This window comes from Heterodontus francisci, chromosome 38 (assembly GCF_036365525.1).
Source record: "Heterodontus francisci isolate sHetFra1 chromosome 38, sHetFra1.hap1, whole genome shotgun sequence".
NCBI classification, from domain to species: Eukaryota; Metazoa; Chordata; class Chondrichthyes; order Heterodontiformes; family Heterodontidae; genus Heterodontus; species Heterodontus francisci.
In genome coordinates this window covers 29,189,565-29,214,583 of record NC_090408.1, presented here as the reverse complement: position 1 = coordinate 29,214,583, position 25,019 = coordinate 29,189,565, and the positions used below count along the sequence as shown (strand labels likewise).

At 41.7% G+C, this 25,019-nt stretch overlaps 1 protein-coding gene across 1 annotated transcript in view; it reads left to right on the top strand.

Annotated features, from left to right (window-relative positions):
* Positions 1 to 11,748: 11,748 nt before the first annotated feature.
* mapk6 (mitogen-activated protein kinase 6) overlaps positions 11,749 to 25,019 on the top strand; it is a 50,027-nt gene continuing 36,756 nt past the window's right edge. The window contains exons 1-2 of the mRNA XM_068017992.1: positions 11,749 to 11,900; positions 14,990 to 15,081. The gene's annotated coding sequence lies outside the window, so the exon portion shown is untranslated. The remainder of the gene's footprint in view (positions 11,901 to 14,989; positions 15,082 to 25,019) is intronic.

Sequence of the window (25,019 nt, the reverse complement as noted above, 5' to 3'; positions counted from 1 at the left end):
CTCCCTTCACAGAAGCTGCCTGACCTGCTGAGTATTTCCAGCATTTTCTGTTTTTATTTCAGATTTCCAGCGTCTGCAGTATTTTGCTTTTGTTTAGATATAGGTTTAATTGTGCAGGATCGGAAATAATTGGAGATTTTAAAAAATTCTGTCACATGTCACCATTCTGATTCAAGACATTAGGTATTGGGTCCAATGCAGTTGTAAAAGGGAAAACTGAGCAAGGAAAACAAAGGAAATCAATGGTTGCAAGTGGGAATTCTGTGGCATGTGCTAAGTTCTATGAATGGAATCATATGAAACATTAACCGTCTTAACAATAATTCCAAGACATCGTCACCAATCTCTATCACTGGGTCTTTTTAACAGTCCCAAAAGAGTCTCCACAAACATTTGCTAGTCAAAGTGATGTACTGATTCTATAGTCTCCTGGTCCAGTCTTACTAAAGCTACTGATACCCTTTATTTCCCTGAGGTATACTATCACCTTCAGACAAGCTCCAGGCTAACAAATGAAAGCAGAAACATTTTTAACAGGGACTAATAACCAAAAAAATGCTTGAGTGTTAAGTCAATTGTAAAATGAAAAGAAGTAGATGGAGCTCAGTGATTTATCTAAGTACGTTTTAATTATCTTACAATGAAGCAAGCCTCGGTTTTGAGTGATGCGCTTTGGCAAAGAACATATATCCTGAGGTAATTCAAAGCACTGGACTAATTTCAAGAGACTGGGGTTTACTTTTCTTCCTTGCCTCACTCTCTTGTCCTGAAGTAGCGACTTGTACTGGAGTACAGTTCCACCAGTGGCAGCAGCTATTCGATACCAAATTGCCATAGTCAATTGGCAGCACAGTGGCGCAGTGGTTAGCACCGCAGCCTCACAGCTCCAGCGACCTGGGTTCAATTCTGGGTCCTGCCTGTGTGGAGTTTGCAAGTTCTCCCTGTGGCTGCGTGGGTTTCCTCCGGGTGCTCTGGTTTCCTCCCACAGCCAAAAGACTTGCAGGTTGATAGATGAATTGGCCATTATAAATTGCCACTAGTATAGGTAGGTGGTAGGGGAATATAGGGAAAGGTGAGGATGTGGTAGGAATATGGGATTAGTGTAGGATTAGTAGAAATGGGTGGTTAATGGTCGGCACAGACTTGGTGTGCCGAAGGGCCTGTTTCAGTGCTGTATCTCTAAATCTAAAATCTAAATACAGGAACATGGGCAGTGGCTGGCAAGATCTCAAAGTTGAAATTAGTTCTGTGCTCACCTACCACCCGCACGCATGCCTTCCAGCAGGAATGGCTGGGTAATGATCAGGTACAGTAGCCCTGACCCACTTTTTTTTCTCTTCCTTGACCTCGAAACACCAAGACCAATTATATTGCCCTGTTGCCACCCTGGATACCATCACTTAAATCCACACAGACCAGCAATTGAACTTGGCATCCTCTTGATCTGAATTGTTCAGTGCCATTCCATGAGGCACATTTACCCATTCAGTGTTCATGAAGGTGCTGTGAATTGTATTCCTATTGAAAATTTGACAATGTTAAAGGAATCCATCTGAATGTGATACTTGATTTGCTTTGAAAGAGAAGGAATGAACAATTCCAAGGACCAAAGTCAGAAATCTGGGAATGTTGATTCCACGAAGTGGGGTCAAATCTGCATTTGATTCTGGAAAGCAATGTGTTTAAAAACACATCTTGGTGCTGCCTGCTTGTGTTGAGAGACAGGTTTCTTTGTTCCTATGGCCAAGTGTACATATTTGCAGTCTGTGGTAACATTTTAAAGCACTGTGCATAATTGCTGTAATTAAGAGACAATTAACCATAACATTCTACTGTTTAAATCCCTTGTCTAACTTAATAAATGCTCTTTTATAGCATCAGTAACACTCACCATAGAACCCTTCACATGTTGGCTTTCTCAAAGTCTTTGAGAAATAAGTGCAAAAAGTGACCATGTGATGTTAAAATCAGCACCTTAATTACAGTGCAATTCTAAGCCCAAATAATCTCCTCACTGAACTTTGGGTTTGCCACCATCCTGTATTGCTATGTCAAATAGAATTCTTGTTAATGTATCTAATATTTAGTCTATTCGTTAGAGTAAAAGTGCACACCAAATACAATGTGATGGACAAGGGTCACAGAAATCATTAAGGCAGTTAATCTATTGGTGATAGTTAACCTTTAAGGAAAAATGGAACACTTTCTGACAAAAAGAGATAGCAAAGACAGTTGCACGCATAGCTTGATAGGTTGATGCTTTTGAATGTGACCCTTTGTCAGAGCTGCTGAACTGTTCCGATAATCAGGCAGACTTCAAACATTGACCTTATTTTTCTCTCAGCTTGCTGTGACTTTCCAACATTTTCTGTTTTATCGCAGATTTTCAACATTCACGGTTTTATCTTTTAATCACGATGGTGAAGCAGTCAAATACTGTGATTTTTCAGGTTTTGCAAATTCTATCTTATACTGCTATTCAGTTGTTGAAAATTAAATAAATTCACAGCATGAGATGTTGTGCTTTAAGAACTGATTCATTCACAGATCTGTGGCATTTCTCCGAAAGAAAGAACACATTATAATGTCAGGATTTGTGGAATCTTTTCCAGAAGCAACAGTCATTGCATCTAGTGATTACTGTCTATTTCTGGTACACCGATCTGTGACAGTATAGAGATGGTGGGATTGGATGGGTGTTTCGTCTGCATCGGGTATAATTACACATCTGTGTCATGTCAGCAGATCCAGATGTCTGTGGTAAGTCGCTTCTGCAAATGTAACTGTGCTTGTTATAACTTAATTAAAAGTTTAATCCCTCCTATTGAAGGGTCAGAATTTAGATTTATGACATAATTTTTCTCCCACTTCAGAGAATGCTGTATTGATGAGTTCCTGTTCCATACTGGCATTCAAAGTTTAAGCTTGGGTCAGCATAGCCTTTTCTGTCATAGATACAAGATAAAGTTCCAAAGCCAAGTTTTAATGTAGTTTGACATGCAAATGCCTAAATTCTTTTAAGTGGAAGGCCATTTAACACTTTGTTCCTATTTAAAATATATAATTTTAATAAAGAAAATTAATGGATGACTGGGTCAGCTTGTTGGCTGCAAGCTGAATCATGTGGAAATCTTAAACGGGTGGATTTTTCACCCGCTTTTAACTTGATAGAGGGCAACGTACAGAAAACAGTTCTTTTAATCAGTAGCCAAAATGTAATTAAATGATTTAATAAAAGCAAAAGTAAAAATATAAAACCACAAGCAAAACTTCACACTGCACTAGGTGTCATGCCTGCTGCAGTGTTAACTTGCCCACATGTAATATTTTGGGAGCAAGAATATCACAAGTACACTGTCTGCCTCAGCCATCTGCTGCTGAAACCCTTATCTTTTCTTTTGTTACCTCCAGACTCGACTATTCCAATGCTTTCCTGGCCAGCCTCAAATTTTTCAACCTCCTTAAATTTGAGCTCATCCAAAACTCTGCTGCCTGAATCATAAATCACACCAAGTCTCGTTTATCTATAACCCCTGTGCTCACTGACTTACATTGGCTTCCAGTCCACCAATGCCTCAATTTAAAAATTGATCCTCATGCTCCAATCCCTCCATGTCCTTATCCCTCCCTACTTCTGTAACCTTCTCCAGCCCTACAACCCTCTGAGAACTCTGCATTCCTGCAACCCTGCTCTCTGGTGCATCCTCCACTTTCTTCACTCTACCATTGGCAGTTATGCCTTCAACTGTTTAGGACTGAAGTTTTGGAATTCGCTCCCCAAACTTCTTTGCCACTCCACCTTTTACTCCTTCTTTAAGACGCAGCTTACAACCTACATCTTTGGCCAAGCATTTGCTAACGTGCCCTAATATCTGCTTCTTTGGCTCAGTGTCCATTTATGTCTGACTATGCCCTGTGAATCGTCTTGGGACATTTTACTACATTTGGGCGGCACAGTGGCGCAGTGGTTAGCGCCGCAGCCTCACAGCTCCAGGGACCCGGGTTCGATTCCGGGTACTGCCTGTGTGGAGTTTGCAAGTTCTCCCTGTGTCTGCGTGGGTTTTCTCCGGGTGCTCCGGTTTCCTCCCACAAGCCAAAAGACTTGCAGGTTGGTAGGTAAATTGGCCATTATAAATTGTCACTAGTATAGGTAGGTGGTAGGGAAATATAGGGACAGGTGGGGATGTTTGGTAGGAATATGGTATTAGTGTAGGATTAGTATAAATGGGTGGTTGATGGTCGGCACAGACTCGGTGGGCCGAAGGGCCTGTTTCAGTGCTGTATCTCTAATCTAAAAAAATCTAATCATTAAAGGCGCTATATAAATACAAATTATTGCTGATTTACTGAATGAAAAGTGAAGTTAAAGTAACCATATAAGAATCTCAGACAACCTGGCTCAAACCACTCACTCACAGTTCATTGGTGCTTTTTAAAAAGGCAGCACTGCACTTGGTAACCTCAACCATATACTGCAGTCTGACACCCAACACTGTGGCTTTAATGTTGATTTTTCAGAGCAGTCTGTACCCTGCCTATTCAGAGTTCAATCAACTTGAAAGGTGATTCTGTTCCTTTGAATATAAGGTTTCTGAAATTCTGGCAGCCTGTGAGGGTGGTTTTACAGCACAATATCTATGGGATGGGGAGGTGTGGCATTGGGATGGAACCCTGACCTGGCATAGTGCTATTGCCAGTCAGTCCCATTGAAAGTCCCAAGCCCTTTTGGGGCAGGCCTATACTACACCTGTCTATAATACACCTGCCCCAAAATGGGTGGCCATGTTATTGTCTAGTAAATAGAAATGTCATGTAAAATATTTCCCTCATTTATGCCTTTAGTAACACTGGATGCCAGGAAGCCTATGAATTCCTAACATCAGGTCTGGGTTTGTGAGGGGTGTTTCTGCAGTCAACAGCCAGTTTTGGGAATGCAGCACATCTCTCCCTCATGGACATGGGCATGATTTGAGCTGCACATGCCCATTATTTGCTAGGATCAGAAAATCAGGCCCTTCTGTGCTCTGTGATAATCAATTTCACTTTAGCATTAGATATATGGTACATAACCCTGGAGATTTCCATCAGTTTTCATTCCCAACACCTGTATTTGACCATCACTTTAGGGTGATTTTGTGATAAAGATCAATCCTTGCTTTATCACATGTTTCTTGAACAACGTTGGGTCTTAGCGCTATAAGACTGAAGATGTGTGCTTGTCATTAATCTGTTTGCCAAACTAGAAACTGAAGATCACAGTGCACCATATTTCGATGCTAACTCAAATCTACAAAGTTCTATGTCCTTTTCCCATTTTCATACTCAACATTTTATATACCATTCAATACCATCTTATGCTGGGCTGCTGCCAAATGTCAAATAAATAAGCAGCATAATGTTCAAATTAAGTACAGCTCATTTATTTTATCCACTATGTGAATTATATGACAACTAACCAACTACTGATTCCCTTTTGAAAGGACTAAGTATGCAGGCGGCTGTATGATTACACTGACAGACTGCTGGGATTCTGATGGTCCTGGACTCCTTTGGCTGTCTGTTGTGAGGGAGCTGCATGTTACCAAGACTGACTGATGCTGCTGGCTTCCTGCTGCCACCTGCCATGCCTAACGTACCTGAAGCTTATAATGGGCCAGACGTCTGTCCTATGAAGTGTTTCCAGTGCCTAGACTGTAAAACTGTCTTTGCATGCACTATGATATGCCATTCTTAAGCAATTTTGCTCAATCAATACTGGGGACTCCCCACTGCTTTTTTAGCTTTAAATGCCTTCAAATTTCAGTTCAGAGTTGATTAACTCTTGTACAGCAGGACAACCAAAGTTAACATTTTAGTTCATGTAGTAAAAATTGTCATAGAGTCATAGCGAGATACAGCACTGAAAGAGGCCGAAGAGTCTGTGCTGACCAACAACCACCCATTTATACTAATCCTACATTAATCCCATATTCCCACCTTCCCTCATTTCTCCTACCACCTACCTACACTAGGGGCAATTTACAATGGCCAATTTACCGATCAACCTGCATGTCTTTGGCTGTGGGAGGAAACCGGAGCACCCAGCAGAAACCCACGCAGTCACAAGGAGAACTTGCCTTTAGAGAACTCCACACAGGCAGTACCCAGAACCTAACCCGAGTTGCTGCAGCTATGAGGCTGTGGTGCTAACCGCTGTGCCACTGTGCTGCCCCAATTGTGAACTATGAAGGTTTCTTTGTAACCCTTAATTTACTCCTCAATGGAAAACTCCAATCTGTTGCAAACCTCCCAACAGAAATAGTGCCCCCATAGCATTGGTTGCTGCTGTCATGCTCAGAAGGAGCCGTGATGAAATAAACAATGAACTGGGGCAATTATGACAATAAAGTGTCAACTGTTAAACTGAACCGTAAGAAAACAAGCACATTGGTACCACTGAAAAAATGGAGTAGTGGTCGTATGACCCCTCCTGTACTGGCAATCAACAGCCTGTCTGCAAAGACAAAACTCATTAACTGCATCTGTATTAGCTCTGGGGAAAATCCATTTAAATTGAAAGGAGCCCATTACATGTTAAGGACTCATACTTACAGGAATGGGACTAACAAAGGTTCTGTAAGACTGACTGACTCCACAGCCCAAACCCAGATGAATGAGTGTGAAGTAGCACCATTGTAACAGAATGGTCCCCACCCAGATGCCAAGATAACAATGGTTTCCATAACCTGGACCATTGTGTGGTCACACCAGGGGAGAGGGCTCCATGACAGCTGACAGAGACTCAAATGTGATGGATTTTTATCTTAAAAGGTAGCCCTCTTGAGAGAGAAGATCAGGAAAAGACCACAGAAAGCCATTTCCAGCCAAAGGCTACGAGATCGGTCCGGCACAAGGAAGAAGCTCTGCTGCTGATGCTATATTTCAGCTTGCTGCAGCAGAGAACTTAAAAGTGATCACTGCCTCCAGATTGAAGTTTTAACCACCAGAAATCTATAACACCTCAGCAAGTTCACAACTACAAACACCCAGGCCTACAGTTTTGAAAAGACTTTCCACCCAAGAAGATCAAGAGATTTCAGTGAACCACAAACTCTTACATGACTGTTGACTTTAATTGCATTCTACCCCTTTTTCTCACTCTGTCTATTCTTATGTATGCGTGTGTATGTGAATATGTGAGTGGGTGAAGGTTGAGAACAATTGGGTTTTGCTGCCTAAATAAAAATGTAACCTTTTTTTTGGAACCTACGAGAAAACCTATTGTTTGTCTGTTTATTTGACCCTAAAACACCAGAGACTAACACACCATTTTTAACAAAACACTATTGTGGTCAGTTGCAAGGTGAGAAGTGGAAGTTACCCACACCACTTAATCACCTGTCCATAATACTACTGTGTGTCTGTGCTGTTTGTTAGCAGTTTATAAATCTCAATTTGTCATAGCAGATCAATAAAGCAGATCATTAAATTACTAGTGCCATGAAAAAATACTGCACCAAGAGCAACAGAGGCCTTAGTTCCTCAATGTTATGTACACAATTGTGATGAATCCCCATCTACAAACAACAGTTTGAAATATGAGTATTGCTGAAAATAGAGACATTTTGTTGAAGCTTGTCATCTTGCACTCATCAGGACAATTCGTAAGAATACCAATGGAAGGGAAAGCAACAAATTTATACTGTATGAGAAGAGACTGCTGATTGGTTGGCAAGTGGACCCTGATTGGTAGCACTCTCTTCTCATATAATATAAATTTGTTGCTTTCCCTTACATTGGCATTCTTGTGAATTGTCCCAACGAGTGCAAGACGAAAAGCTTCAACAAAATGCCTCTAATTTCAGCAAAACTCAGGTTCTGTACTACCAAATGACTAGCTTGAAATACCCTGATTTAAATGCATTATTATTCTAATAGTAATATTGCTTGAACAAATGATTCAAATGCAATGTTGTATGTCAGCAGGTTCACTGTGTAATTTGGGAGATGTACACTGCTCATCCTCAGTGAAGAGCTCCTCCACCAGCTGTATTATCTGCATGTCTACTTCCTGGCTGTTCACCCTCGTGCACTGATTGCTGCTCCAAAATATGGGAACAAACCAGTCCCGTGAAAACAGCTAAATTACTGTGTATTCCAGCATCTCGTTAGTAACAGGAGTCTGCTGGTGATAGAGCATCAGATCACCAACATAACCTCTTCCTCCAGTGCTTTGGCAGACCCTACGCAATGGTGCTGTGGTTAGCACAGCAGCTTCACAGCTCCAGCAACCTGGGTTTGGTTCTGGGTACTGCCTGTGTGGAGTTTGCAAGTTCTCCCTGTCACTGGGTGCTCCGGTTTCCTCCCACAGCCAAAGACTTGCAGGTTGATAGGTAAATTGGCCATTGTAAATTGCCTCTCGTGTCAGTAGGTGGTGAGGATGTGATAGGGAATATGGGATTAATGTAGGATTAGTATAAATGGGTGGTTGATGGTTGGCACAGACTTGGTGGGCCAAAGGGCCTGTTTCGGTGCTGTATCTCTCTGTGTAAAAAAAATTACTTTGTTGAAGGTCAACCTGTTTTTGAATAAAACCCCAATATAAAACACTGGGAAATCAGTGCTCATTGTGTGTGGGGTCCACTATAATGTGAAAACTGCAGGAAGGTTTTCCTTCAGTGAACAGTTGCACGGCTTAAGAACAAAAGAAGATAAGAAATGGGAGCAGGAATAGGTCAGACAGCCCCTAAAGCCTGTTCCGCCATTCAATAAGATCATGGCTGATCTTGGACCTCAATTCCAATTTCCTGCCCAATCCCCAATTCCCCTAGAGTCCAAGAATCTATCTATCTCAATGATTGAGCATCCACATCTCTCTGCTTTCTCGCTGGAATGGGGAGGAAAAGCTGATCGCACCTTCTTACCCACAGATGTACACATTCTGTCAGCAGCTCCTGGTGTGGAGTTACCAGTAATATGGAGGATTCAACAGTCCAGACAGCTTCACCTGGTGAAGTGTGGTAACAGGTTGCAGCAGTTGGGTTGGAGGTGTGTCTAGGTTTCCCTTTAGTGATGATGCAGCTTTTGTTTACACTTTTAAATAAGTCACAAATTAAATGGAGCAAAAACATATTTTTTGAAATACTAATCCTTGATTTGTGAGCCAATAACTATTAACATGCACCTGGGCAGCTGCTGTGGCCCTGAAGTCATCGCAATATTTTAAGAGGGGAAGTAAAACTCGGACTACCCACATTCTGAAGACAAGATTGAATAAGACCAAAAAAAACAAGCTTGTTGGTAAACAGAATTGAGTCATTATTACGCTCATTCTGGATTAGGTGCAACTTTTATCCACTGCAGGATAACGACAACTATGGTTCTCAACTTGAGCTGCCCCAGTAAACACAGTATGGGCACAGGGTAGAAGTGCATTGACGCTGCATTTAAATCAGGAACAAATGTGGCTTCTGTTGAATCCAGTACCACTGCCTTTACTGCCCAACCAGATGAATATAGATTTGACCACCATGTTGTTGTCTACTACTCAAACACGCCTGCCAATGTTGGACCAGATTAAGTCATTGGGGTCCTTTGGTGAAGTACCTCATGGCAGTTCAGTGTTATATCTCAAGGAGGGAAGGAACTGAAATAGCTCATTAATTATGCATTGACATTCACAGATAAGGTGACCTTTCCGAATATAAAATAAGCTACACAAGGGTGAAAGGCATTTACCTGGGTCCACAGCTTTTTCAGGCATCAGAAATGCATTCTCCTTCACTGTCCCTACTGGTGCTGCTACTCCTGAATGGCATAAATTCATCTAATAAAGAAGTTGGACAATCCCTACAATAGACTACACACCAACCAGGATGGTGTACAAAGGTTGCCACCTCCTCACTATTGCACCTAATTCCATTCCTCGCAAAATACCACCCTTAGTCCATAGATTTAGAATTTACAGCAGAAAAACAGGCCATTTGGCCCAACATTTCCGAGCTGATGTTTATATTGTACAGAAGCCTCCTCCCACCTGCTTCAACTCATTTTATCAACATATCCACTTATTCCTTCCTCCCTCATGTGGTTATCTAGCTTCCATTTGGATGCATCAATGCTATTCGCTTCACCTACTCCTTGTAGTAGCAAGTTCCACATTTTAATTACTCCCAGGATAAATAAATCTCTCCCAAGTTCCCAAATCTGGGCAACTCATGGTAGCCCTGAGGGAGTGCTTCAAGTCATAGCACAATAAGGACATAATTGGATAGTCACTACATTAACACAATATCTTTAGTAAGCCTCTTGAGGCCCTCACAGCCAAGTGTCAACTTAATGAGGGTAACCTTTCCTGGTACCTGCAAATCAGAACATTTGCCATCCAATTACACCAACTTGGATACAGAAGCTGTTCACAACAAAGAAGGGCTTGCTATTCTAGCCACAAAAAACATGGCAAAATTAATTTCATGGAAATAAGTCAACTTCAACAAAATGAGCATGAGGAAGAGATTCCCAAAGAATGCTAATTGATGGTAAATTAAAATAAAGCTATTGCCATATCTCTTCCTGCTTGTATATCTGGAACCCTAAAGTGCTGGGGGAATATCTCAGGGACGGTGGTGAGGAAGGTATTATCCTGCACCTCTGAATGATCCCAAAATCCCAACCTTACTGGCCCAGTGGGCTACAGAAAATGTAATGACTCGGCGCCACATTGAGCAAGTCTCAGAGTCCCCCATTATCATCTCCATATACCCCAACATAGGCACATGTCTAGGCCTGATCCTAACTGGAAGCCATCTATCTACCTATCTGCCTATCTGCCTGTTAGGCAGTTCATGAGATCAGACCAGAGTGACCCACTATAGAGTTTTCACTTATTTTCATGGAAAGCGTCTCAGTGGCTGAGCCAAGGTCAGGCCCTCATTATATAGGAATTGGAGGGTGATGTGTAAACCTGCATTCCATCATTTTGTGGCACTGCAACAGGGTGCCTTTATTTAGCAACATTTCTCGCTGTCCACTCTGTTCCATTTAGTATTTCTTCCCCTCTTCTTTCCTGAAGGTATTGACTCCTGTACTGGCCATTATTTATGAGTGTCAGCAGGCTGTTTGACTATGGAGGCATCACAATCAAATCCATTGTTGTCCTCAGCCAATGTCCATACATGAATACATCCAGCAGGGTTCTCTGGATAGCAACCTGGAGTGGGCACCATGGTTGCCCTCCCCACCCCACTCCTCCATAGCTCATAATCCAGCCAATTGTGATGCCCCAAGTGCCACCTCAGCTGAAATGGGCCAACAGCAGAGCCTGGTGCCAGCTTTTATTTGTATGACTGAATCAGTGCACAGCAGAAATATTTCTCAATCTGGATTTTAGAGCAGTCATATTTTAGAGTGTGGAAGATGTAACGTGCAGTATAAATAAAGTCCAATATATTAGTCACAAGGTCATCAACCTGAAACGTTAATTCTGTTTTTCTCTCCACAGGCACTGCCTGACCTGCTGAGTATTTCCAGCATTTTATGTTTTTATTTCAGATTTCCAGCATCCACAGTATTTTGCTTTTGTGTTGTTCCAATATCTTACTTTTCACACATCAGCTTTCAAATCACTTTGAATCCATAATTATTAACTTGTGGTTAGCTAGAGTTTTTTTTTGGAAAATCAATATACATTAACCTTTATAATAATTTTAATGCCTTAACAGGGTGCATTTAGACACCAGCTTTACAGTCACTTCCTTTGACAGGGGCTGAGATTGTGATCTCAGAGCAATCGCACCGAAGCTGCTAAAGTGAAGCTCCCAGCATAACCGAACTGTTATCCGACACTATAACATAAATGTGGCCTTCAGCAGTTTGGGTTCAACAGTGCAGAATGAGGGTATGCCTGAGACTTTCACAGCAACGTAAGTTGTTTCATGTTTTTTTATTCATGAAATTTTCAATTGAACGTCCCTCTTAGGAATAATGTATGAAAGGCTTTTCACTGTTCTTAAACATTACAAACTACATGCATCACGCAATCTGAGTTTCTTGTTGTCATCACGCATACATACTAAGTTATCAATGAGCTTCAGCCCACTTTTGAAGCTGGGGAAGTAAGTTTGGGTTTGGAAGTGTTAGTGTAAGTCAGCTCTCCAGTGAACACAAGAGTGATTTTCTTTTAGTTTGTTTGGTGAAGTATAAATGTACCGTAAGTTGTGTATTTATTCTTAATTATTCTTAGTTATTCTCATTTCATCTAAAAGATTCTGGCTTCAAAGAAAGAAAGATTGTATGCTAATAAATATCACTTTCTCCACTGCTCATATTCCAGTGAACACTGAACTCCATGTAAAGGTTAGGTATTAAGGGTGAAAATTACATTTCAAGCTTGATTTCATATGTCAGATCAAAGTAATCATAATTTACCTCACAGGGTCACAAGAATCCTGAATAGTTCAGACTTGCCTTTGTTCCTGGATTTTTCTTCAGTGAATGATTTTCATAATATTAAACAAAAGAATGTTGCCAGTTTTTAAAAAGAGTAAAAGGAATGTCTTTTTGTACTGTCTTGCTCATCAGCTTTCGTCCCCCTCTTTTCTTCTCCAAATACACTGATGTCCTGCTAATGTTATGGCCCCACGGATACCAGTCACTTCTGGTAGCCTGTTCAAGTGCCCATATTTCAAGTATGAAATTTAACAGTGAGAACTGACCCACTATAAAGCCCGGAGGCCATCACAACCAGTCCTATTCCTGCCTAAAGTACAACCTTGTATGCTTCCAGCAAGGACCACTGGATACCAATTAGGAATGGGAACCTTAGCTAATTAAATTTGGTTCTTTCTCAGTCTGTATGACGTAGCCATTTGCTGTGGGTGTAGTCATTGTCCAAAGCTGCACATGGTGCCCACCGTGAAATATTTAAATGGAGATCGATCCTAGAGATGGGGTCCACCAGTGATGGAGCATTGGGAAAGCATATTAGTGGGTTTTAATATCTGCCTCTACTGTAATCTCCTCCCCAGTGGACTGGCAAGGTGCTGCTCCTAAATTACACTGGATCCACAGGGCAGATACCTTGGTAGCACTAATACTGATATGGGCACCCGTCCCTAATATTTAGACGTGATTTGGGATGGGGTCAAGCTGGGGTCAGGCTGGCGGACAGATGTCCATCCCAGCCGCACTCCATTGTGCTGCCAGAATTTCTAAACCCAGAATATTTGCCAAGTGACCCACCATTTTACACTTCAACAATTTAAATATTTATAACCTTCCAAAGCTCTTCTAATAAGAACCTTTCAGCCTTCAGAGGACTGTTGGCTGAGTCACATGTCATCTTGTGAAGTCTCAACTCCAAAACGATCTTTTGTCACGTTGAACTGTGATGGAAGGTCCATTTAATGGGCTGGCAATGTTGAGGGGGAGGGCTAAGAGAATAAATTTCATTGCTCTAACAGCAATAGTCATAGGTGCTGAGTGTAAGCATTAATATTTTTAGTTCATTTTGTTCCCAAAGAGAGAATTTGTCCCCTTTCCCCCAATTCTGGCTTGATTAGTGCCAATGCATGCTTCTATGAATCTCCAGAGATTAGTGAAATTATAAAAGTTATTTATTTTATGGCGTGCAAGAAAGATTTAATTTTAGAACCAAACACAATGGTTAAAATGTACAGGTATAGGAAATTAGCCTTCCTGCTTCTTCTCAGGCTGTGAATCAACGCAGAATGAACATTGTGTGAATTCTTTTGTTATACTGTTTTTGCTGACGTAGCACTCTGTATAGAGACATTAAGATGTCTGCCAGAAAGTAATGAATGTGAATGTGAAGGTTACCCTCTAATTGGAACATGCACATGGCTTAATCTGTCTTATCTAAAGGTGTAACATTCCTTGTGCAGACATATCATAATGCTGACATTAGCAGCTAGAAAGATGTTGATTTCATGTATACCTATTTCCCTGAATTCATTTCTTCTTGGATCCTAGAGCAAATTTCATCCCGTACATAAGATATTTTCAGGATCAGGGCGAGGCCATTAGGCTCTTATTGACATATTTAAAGAAAATATATGGGAAGGAAGCGTATAAGTGATTTTAAACACTAATTTATAGTGCTTACGACTGGGTGAGATGACTGCTGTCCCAAGATATCAGACAAGGAAACATCTTTCCCCACTTCCGTCGTGTCGAGCCACATCCTTCAAAGCATCCTTCTCCCCCAACAAATTCCGTAAAAACATATAATTATGTCTACCTAAGGACCCAGCAAAAAGAAACCTGGATATGCCATCAAAAATGTTCAACTGATGAAATTGACGTTTGGATAGAGTAATGGATATGAGAACTAATTGGATGGGCTCCGTGGGGGTGGGGCAGGAGCAGCGGGGGTGTCGGGGGATGCGGTTTAAAGTCATTCTGGATGGATGAGCTAAGTTGCCCTCCTCATTTGTAATTACCTTATGGTCTTGTGATCTGGGAAAAGAAGAGAAATAGTCTAAAACCTGAAACTACAGGTCTCAACAAATGAGCAGCAACTTACTGATTCATCATTCTCTGCTCGGCTTCTTGAGGCTTGTGGGCACAGTATTATCTTATCCATACAAGCACTGAGCAATACTGAATCAGCACACATCTGGATTGCTGTTAACAATAATGTGAAGCAGCATGTTTCAGAGATGGAGCATTTTCTCTGACACTCTGGACTATGGGTATATACCACTGCCATTGTGACATGACTGCCTCACCACAGTCTGAGCCCACCTACTACATTGTTCCTTTCTTGTAAGCCCACTCTCAGCAGCAGCTCTCATTTGAACTAGATGAGGGTTTCCTCTTTAGATTTCAACTTTATATTAGTTTTTCACATGTACAATAGCAATGTCACCTTGACTAAAAGAGTTACATGAAATAGACCTACAGTGGTATGTACCTAATAGGCATACAGAAGATATTGTAACTCTGATGTGTCAATCAGATTTACAACTTGGTGTACATTTGTGTACTTCAGAATAGGCCTTGCAGTTACCTGACAACTTCTGGATCAGCTACCTGAATTTGACTGAAGACCAGCTTTGACTAACCGGCTCTCAAAGATCACAGGTATGCTTCTCCGTGGGTAATTTGCCTGGAGAATTTGAATGTAATTTTATATTCTTTGTTCTGGATATAGTACCAATTTAACACACTTCATAACAACAGATGAGAAACAGCCTTTACAGTTGTAATAAATTATCTCTTTTGGCCCAACAGCACAGAGCAGATCCAGAAAATCCACAGGTGGCAGAGTTGGGCACTGTTGCTGTAGGAGGGGGACCACGAGGCCGGCTTCATCTCGAGGTGCCCTATTAAAGAGGTTTCTACTTTTTTGAAATAAACTGTGGCCACAGCTGCCAGGCTACCCCTGCAGAGCTGTGGCCCATTGATCCATGTGCCTCCGGGGTAGGGGGAGCTAAAAGTGGCCTCGCAGGCCTCCCGGCCAGCCGCTGGCGAGCTGCGTCCAGGCACCCGCTGCACTTTGGCCTCGGCGGAGCAGCCCGTCCGCCATCAGGAAGATCCTGGTGGCATCTCCACCCAGTCTTCCCTAAATGGGCCCCTAAATATTTAGGTTGGCTACCAGGCAGGTAGGCATTGCCAGTTTCACCCCACCTCTAGCAAGAGGCACGAACACGTCCGCCCACCAACCCGACACCCCATTTCAAAATTTCCACCCAGTCTCGCCTTCAAGCCCACTTCTGTGGGACCAGGAAGATTCTGCCCACTGTGTTTAAAGTTTCTAGTACTGGCAAAAATATTGTATTCATGTACTCTGGCATGCCATAGCTTAACTGCGAAAAGACAAGGGAAAATTTGTATTGAAAAATACACTGTTCTGTGCATTTTAACTAGCAACATAGTTTTAGGGCATTAAACATTGTTTACCTGAATGTTAAGTATCTTGCATACAAAAATCACAAATATAGATGAGAGAGAATTGCATCTGAACTCAGCCACCAAGAATAAGAAAAAACTTTCAAATCTGATGAATCTTTTCTATAATATTTATACGGAAAGTCCTCATCAGGGAACTCCTCTTTGCTGATGATGCTGCATTAACATCTCACACTGAAGAGTGTCTGCAGAGACCCATCGACAGGTTTGTGGCTGCCTGCAACGAATTTGGCCTAACCATCAGCCTCAAGAAAACGTACATCATGGGACAGGACATCAGAAATGCCCCATCCATCAATATTGGCGACCACACTCTGGAATTGGTTTAAGAGTTCACCTACCTAGGCTCAACTATCACCAATAACCTGTCTCTCGATGCAGAATTAAACAAGCGCATGGGAAAGGCTTCCTCTGCTATATCCAGACTGGCCAAGAGAGTGTGGGAAAATGGCGCACTGACACAGAACACAAAAGTCCGAGTGTATCAAGCCTGTGTCCTCAGTACCTTGCTCTACGGCAGCGAGGCCTGGACAAAGTACGTCAGCCAAGAGCGACGTCTCAATTCATTCCATCTTCGCTGCCTCCGGAGAATCCTTGGCATCAGGTGGCAGGACTGTATCTCCAACATAGAAGTCCTCGAGGCGGCCAACATCCCCAGCATATACACCCTACTAAGCCAGCGGCGCCTGAGTTGGCTTGGCCATGTGAGCCGCATGGAAGATGGCAGGATCCCCAAGGACACATTGTACAGCGAGTTCGTCACTGGTACCAGACCCACCGGCCGTCCATGTCTCCACTTTAAAGACATCTGCAAACGCGACATGAAGTCCTGTGACATTGATCACAAGTCGTGGGAGTCAGTTGCCAGCGATCGCCAGAGCTGGCGGGCAACCATAAAGGTGGGGCTAAAGTGTGGCGAGTCGAAGAGACTTAGCAGTTGGCAGGAAAAAAGACAGAAGCGCAAGGAGAGAGCCAACTGTGTAACAACCCCGACAACCAATTTATTTGCAGCACCTGTGGAAGAGTCTGTCACTCTAGAATTGGCCTTTATAGCCACTTCAGGCGCTGCTCCACAAACCACTGACCACCTCCAGGCGCTTACCCATTGTCTCTCGAGACAAGGAGGCCAAAGAAAGAAGAAACTTTTATAAGATATTCTGCAAGTTGTTGCCTGGATTAATTATATTAAGGTACTCAAGCAAATTTGTCTGATACCTCTAACTTGTTTTGATTGTTACCATTTCCTACGAAGATGGTAATATTTCTTCACACTCATTCTCATTTCTCACCTTGACACTTGTCTTCAAAACTGGCATCTTGTTGTACATGACCTTCTGGTGTGAGTTGGCATTCCATGGCTTTGTCACACTCTGGGCTTTGGTGCCTTGTTTTTCTACTTCAAAAAGGACATTTAACCATGTCTTCACATTGTTTATAATGATTTGCAGGCCTTGATTCATAAATCATCCTTTACATCTTCTGAGATCTCTATTTATCACAGGAATTATTCACTCCATAGCTGTACTGGACAATTGTGTTTTATTAAAATAATCAGTTGTCGCTCTTTATAGATAGCTCAGCATCATTCTTTCAAGGTCTTTCTGATTGGATGCTCAGCTTTGTAGCTCTTTAACATTTTTAATCTCCTAGAAGTGCACCATGATTGATGTTCCTGTGAATGCATTTTTTTTTAAAATAGACAACATTTAAATTTAATTCCCACTTGAATCTATTTTACTCCAAGAGATGCTGAAGTGAAGGGTGTCTGTTCTTGGAACAGAAGGGCACCCACTCTAGACAGTAGTGTTACAACCAGGTGAGAAAGGTGTCTAGGGAGTCTCTCAGCTTCACCTGGTCTTACCGTAACAGGGTTTAATTTTAAACACACCGTGTTTTTAGCTCCCCCTTGGTGAATCCTTGTTCACTGCTTTCCAATTATAAGGTAAAGAAACCAGCACTAAAAGGTTTTCTTAGCTTTAAAGAAGAAAGATTGAAATTTATTAAACTTAAACTCTAATTCAGTTGACACCTACGGATACATGATGTGCCCATGCCAGCATGCATATGCGATACACACATGCAAATAGAGACAGAGAAGAGCAGAAGAAAAAAATAAAGTGAAAAGTTTGAGGCAATATCTGAAGAGTTTTTGTTACGGTTCTTTGAGCTCACTGTTGAGTCCTTGATTGTAGGTAGTTCTTGCTTTTTGTTGGGGCCCAGTATTCTACTTAAACCTTGTTTGCTGTAGGAGACTTTTCTCTCTTGGGGTTCATGTGTCTTCAGTAGATTCAGAGACTTGTGAGAAAGAGATGGGAGCAGACAGGAGAGATCTTCTCAGTCCAGGAGAAAACAGACACTGAGTTCAAACTGTACAATTCAGAAAAATCCAGGTTGCCAAGCAGGTTAGTCATGTGACTAACTGGTCTGACCATGTCTTGGATTGTATCACCTTAGCAGTCTCTGGAATGCTCCTCTTACACACAAGGTCCATTGTGGGTTGAATGTGTCAGGGAATGGTCCTTTGCCCATCCAAGCAGTGCCTGTTAATATGCAAATGTATTTTCCAGCCACGGCTGATCTGTTTAACAAGTCCTTCCTTCACTGCAGTAACAGTTTAAAATCAATATTCTTGACAAAATTAATGTGCCTCATTCTTGGCACAGTAGAATGAAAGCAGGCCAGCTAGAAGTAGCAGAAAAAGTGGAATATTATCTGAGTTGTGGCCAGATCCTGAGAGCAGATGATGAAGAAATTTCCTGGCCTCCAAAAGATTGCCCAGGTCACTGTGCTCATGTTTTGTTTCATTCTACAATGTTGCCTTAAAATCACCTTTGCTTGTTTTTAGTGTTGCTTTTTTGAATACCCATGTAAGCATCTTACAAGATGGATTTCTACATTGTTCCAGGCAAAACTGTAAACAAGATTATGCATATCTAACAAGGTGTATTAAATAACTGGTAATAAAGATACAATTCAACAACTGCAACAGTATTTCACTTCCTGCATCTCTCTTCCATCATTGGAACTTTTTGGGTTTTGCCTTATTAGCCCAACTTCCACTTCCCCTTGCCCATGGTGAGAAAATACAGAGCTACAACTTCTCAAAGTTCAGTCCCTCAGGATCATCACACTTTACAATCGATCTCAACAGCACTTCACTGTACTTGGTTCAAACATCACCAAGGAAGAATGCACAGCATTCTGGCAACTGTTTACATACTTTTCAAATGCACAGGCATGTGTGTTGCAGCCATGTTAGTGTGTTTGCCCCGTGGCCTGTGTAATCTGACAGGGAACAAACACCAAGCAGATAACCAACACAAGGTAACATCTTGCTGCATGGTCACAGCCTCACGTTAGGTGACTAATTGTGTGGCAAGGCCCACTTCTAGATGACAGACGTTCTCTTTTCCTTCAGAATGACATTGTCTCATTACAGGTGCATTAGGTGAAATCACCTTGGATAGCAAAGCAGGACTGTACTGTGCACCTCCTTGTATTCTATCCTTCTGCCTCTGGAACCAGCCGATAGAGAGGGGTAGCTAGTGGGATACTCATAGCTTCTGCTTAAACAAAACTCAATTACGATTTCCTCAACTAACAGTCACCTGTCATGATTAATCATTGACTTCACTCCCTGTTTAATGAATGTTGCTCCAAGACTGTATACCTAACTCCAGTGGTGGGCATGAGTCAACATACTGACTTTCCATCTCTTAAACATTTGAGACCAGTCCAAACTCTCAAATTGAATGTTGGGTTTCCCTGACAGTTACAACAATAACAACTTGCATTCATATAGCATCTTTAAAGTAGTAAAACAGCCCAACATTCCACATTAAATAAATTTGAAGAATCCCAAGCCTGTTCCTAATGGCTGTGGATCCGCAGCACCAAACTCTCCATGGTTCAGTAGAAATTGGCACTCAAATTGGTATTCTCATTGAAAGGCTATACAAATTACCTGTACATTAAGCAAAGTAGAAAAATTCACACTGGGAAGTATGAAGTCCTGATCTGAGGCATAACAGAATGCACTCCCATGAGACAGAATAAAGGAAGGTTTATGTTGCTTCTGGCTATTCTATACTTGATCTAGTAGTGCTGGGTACCTGAAAATGAAGTGCATTATTTTCCTAATGCTGCCATCCCTCACCTTGATGAGTACAAAAATGATAACTAAAATACCTTTTGCTCTCCCACTGTTAGGGAAGATTGGATATAACCAAAAATAATAAACTTCCAAATGTGAGTTAACAGTATCCTCTGCTACATTAAAATAGCTTCCTCAAATGAAGAGTTCTGTCTAAAATGCTAATGTGCAGTTCTCATTCTGACGTTGACTACTTTGCTGTTTATCTCCAAAACGTTCTATTTCTGTTCAAATATTTCAATCAATCAGTGAAGGATTAATTGGAGCAAGAAAACAGAAAGACTTAATGTGGCTAATCCATTCAGGCAATGAAATGCAACAGACTTTCCCCAGCCTGACCTACATTTTCATTATCTGGCTTTTCAGTTTCATCAAATTTTTAACTCGAAAGGCTTTAGAGATTATTCTCCTCAATGACAGATGTTAATAGAAAATGAGGAAAAAGGACAGGTGGCAATCCAGAGCCCTCAATCTGTCTAAAGTCCCTAATTTCCTCAATCAACATTTATGACTCTTTACAATATTCAGATTTGCATTCAGAGTTCTGTTTTCCACTGCCATGGAAGAGGTGAAAGAGCTGAACTATTCCAATCTATATCAGTTTACAAACATTGCCATCATTAAGAAATGCTTAGCAACATAGAAAATAGGAGCAGGAGTAGGCCATTCTGCCCTTCATTATGATCATGGCTGATCATCCAACTCAGTAACCTGTTCCCGTTTTCGCCCCATACCCTTTGATCCCTTTCGACCCAAGAGCTATATCTAACTCCTTTTTGAAAACATACAATGTTTTGGCCTCAACTGCCTTCTGTGGTAGCGAATTCCACAGGAGCATCATTCTCTGGGTGAAGAAATTTCTCATCTCAGTCCTGAAAGGTTTACCCAGTATCCTTAGACGATGACCCCTGGTTCTGGACTCCCCCACCATCGGGAACATCCTTCCTGCATCTATCCTGTCAAGTCCTGTTAGAATTTTATAGGTTTCTATGAGATCCCCCTTCACTCTTCTGAACTCCAGCGATTATAATCCTAATCAACTCAATCTCTCCTCATACGTCAGTCCCGCCGTCCCAGGAATCAGTCTGGTAAACCTTCGCTGCACTCCCTCTATAGCAAGAACATCCTTCCTCAGATAAGGAGACCAAAACTGCACAGAATATTCCAGGTGTGGCCTCACCAAGGCCCTGTATACTTGCAGCAAGACATCCCTGCTCCTGTACTCGAATCCTCTCGCTATGAAGGCCAACATACCATTTGCCTTTTTTACCGCCTGTTGCACCTGCATGCTTACCTTCAGCGATTGGTGTACAAGAACACCCAGGTCTCATTACATATTCCCCTCTCTCAGTTTATAGCCATTCAGATAATAATCTGCCTTCCTGTTTTTGCTACCAAAGTGGATAACCTCACATTTATCCACGTTATACTGTATCTGCCATGCATTAGCCCACTCACTCGACTTGTCCAAATCACCCTGAAGCTTTTCTGCATCCTCTTCACAACTCACCCTCCCACCCAGTTTTGTGTCATCTGCAAATTTGGAGATATTACATTTAGCTTTATTATTAAAGACTTATGGATTGCATTACAATGGATGGTATGTAACACTGACTAGAAACTAGCTTGAAGACCCACATTAGAATAATATAGCATGATATGGGATGGAGAGTGGGTGAAAGCAGTCAGGAATAAAGGATGTGTAGTTAATGTCACATACATCGGAAGTGCGATGATACAACATTCACAGACCAACTCTGAAGAATAATGAAAAATAAGACTTTGTCTTTAAAAAAACGAACCTTTTGTGACGGAAATCCGACATGCCAAATGGAAAATATTAGTTTTGTCATATGGAACTTTGCCTGAGACTCTTACTGAAATTGTTACAAATAACTTTTAAAAAGCCGAACAGAGCAGCTAAAGATGGCCACGCATGAATTTGCACATGAAAAGCTAGAGGCAGACTGGAAACAGAGGTGATTACCTAGCCTAGCCAGAACAATAGAGGTGTTCTCTGATTAAATTACCTAGAATGGTTTTGTCAATGTTGATGGTCAAAGGCCATTGACACCCATTGACTCTGAAAGAGCCAGCCCCTCCCATCCCTACCCCACACCAAGTATGTCTGAATAGCCTTGAATTTCATAGAACCTCCCAGAAGGTGCTGTTTCAAACAAAGAGGTGGTCACATGACATGACAGACTGTGGTGCTCTGGGAGTTTGTGAATTGTACCTCAGAAAGCAGACAGTAACTGAACTCCAAAGAAGAAACTCTCTTTCCCTCTCCAGAAAAGTCCCAGGGAAGCCTCAGCTGCAGCTGGACCTCAAATATACAGATCCTCACAGTCAGCAACACAGAGGACAGATAAAGCCTCTCTTTGGCCTTCCGCAACCAGAGAAACAAGCCCGAATTTTGCACATGGCCCAGCGAGGACCTCAAGACTTAAATGTCAACTAAGGACACTGGGACTACAATTCCGTATTTAATTCCATTTTTATTAAGGACTCTACTCCAACCTCCCAATTCTGTTTTTTCACTTCTGTATCTATTTATGTGTGTGTGTGCCTCTCGTATGAATGTGAGCGTGGATGCATCACATATTTTAGTAATTTTAACCTGTTTAGAGTGATAAGGTTAATAAACTTACATCTTTCTTATTTAAACTCAAGAAAATCTGTCTGATTGGTTCATTTGCAAGTATATATTAGAATAACAGGAACAAATGCTCACTGAGTTGGTACGTTGCTCACTGTGTTAAAAGGACCCCTGTTGTGGTCAAACCAGAGAAGGAGTGAAAGGGGAGCCTGAGAGCCCTTCCTTACCTGGTCATAACACTTTATTTTAAAAAGTGAACAGTGGTCCAAAATGGTTGCCAAAGAAAAAGGGGATTAGTCTTCACTGTATTCAAACAGTCTGACAAAGACAGAGGACAAATCTTCAAAGCCAAAATTTGTTAATGAAACCCATCTTACACCTATCCTAAAAACATTCCAGAATTGAATATGTTCTTCTAAAACAAAGGAGGTGTGAAGTAGCCATGTCCTGGGCTATTGTGCGATCACCATGGTGGAAAAAAATTGAACGTCTCCTAACAGGAGGTGAGAAGTGACACAGTTTTACTTTAAAAAAAGACAGCCAGAGTGAGAGAGAGAGACAGACAGACAGACTCAGAAAGTGAAGCTACTTGTAACAGCTGGCATTCCAGCAAGCCAGAAAGCACATTTTCTGCTGAAAAATCTACATCTACATTATACAGCAGAGAGAGCTGGATGTGACCCACCATCTTCAACAGAACCTTCAATCAACAGAGAAATCTACAATCATTTCAGGCCTGCAACCATCTAGAACTTGAGTCTCAAGAGAATTCAACAGGTTTATTGTAATCTTTCTCCCCCACTAAAAACCACCTTCCTCTTTCCCTTCTCTATCTGTTTCTTCTTGTGTGTCTATGCAAGCAAATGCGTTGCGACAAATTCAGGATAAGGCACATTCATCAATAAACAATTGACTTTCTGTTTTTAAAACCTACAAGAAAACCTGTCGCTGTCTGGTTATTTGAAAAATAAAACACCAAGGGGCTAAACTCGAATACAAATAGATTTGCTGCAGTCAGGTGGGGAGTTAAATACTGGGAACCACCCACGTCACACCACATGGCCGTAACATTAAAAAGGCACAGGAAACAAGAGAATAAAAATCCTACACTGTCAAATGGATCATTTTGATGTATACTTTTAATTTTAAATTTGAGATTCTGGAAGATTAATAATTTCAGTACATTGATGTGCAATCAACAAGGTACATAGCGCAGGTAGATTAGATGGTTAGGAAGGCATATGGGATACTTGCCTTTATCAGCCGAGGCATAGAATATAAGAGCAGGGAGGTTATGATGGAGCTGTATAAAATGCTAATTAGGCCACAGCTGGAGTACTGTGTACAGTTCTGGGCAGCACTCTATAGGAAGGATGTGGTTGCACTGGAGAGGGTGCAGAGGAGATTCACCAGGATGTTGCCTGGGCTGGAGCATTTCAGCTATGAAGAGAGACTGAAAAGGCTAGGGTTGTTTTCCTGAGAGCAGAGAAGGCTGAGGGGAGACCTGATTGAAGTATACAAAATTATGAGGGGCATAGATAGGTTAGATAGGAAGAAACTTTTTTCCTTAGCGGAGGGGCCAATAAACAGGGGGCATAGATTTAAGGTAAGGGGCATTAGATTTAGAGGGGATTTGAGGAAAATATTTGTCACCCAGAGGGTGGTTGGGGTCTGGAACGCTCTGCCTGCGGAGGTGGTGGAGCCAGGAACCCTCACAACATTTAAGAAGTATTTAGATGAGCACTTGAAATGCCATAGCATACAAGACTACGGGCCAAGTGTTGGAAAATGGGATTAGTATAGTTCGGTGCTTGATGATCAGCATGGACACGATGGGCCGAAGGGCCTGTTTCTGTGCTGTATAACTCTATGACTCTATGACTCTAACATATACCTGATCATCTTCCTGGAACTCCAATTACTCTTTATCTGGAAAATTTCACAGATAATTCTGACCAGACTAGAATCTAGGATTTCTGTTCAACTTAATAGTGTAACAACTTTGTAATATTCAACTTAAATAGGCTGAGAAACTAGGGTATAAAGTTGATAAGGACACATGAAGGTTTTCATGAATGCTAACGTTCAGAAAGCCAGTACTAATGTTTGGCTAAGATTAATATTGTTGAAGGTGTTACAGCCAGAGTGGTTAGTCCCTTCTAAGGCAAAGTATTTGACTATCTGATACTTACATGCACTGTGCCCAGGGTGATAGAATTCATATGGGTATGTTAAGGAGATGCCCAGCCACAGCCAAGTTCGAGGAAGATATCTTTGATATCCTGGAGAGTATCCTGAAGCATACATTACCAAAAATTGCTAGAGTGGCAATTACTGGAATAACGTCACTACACAGTC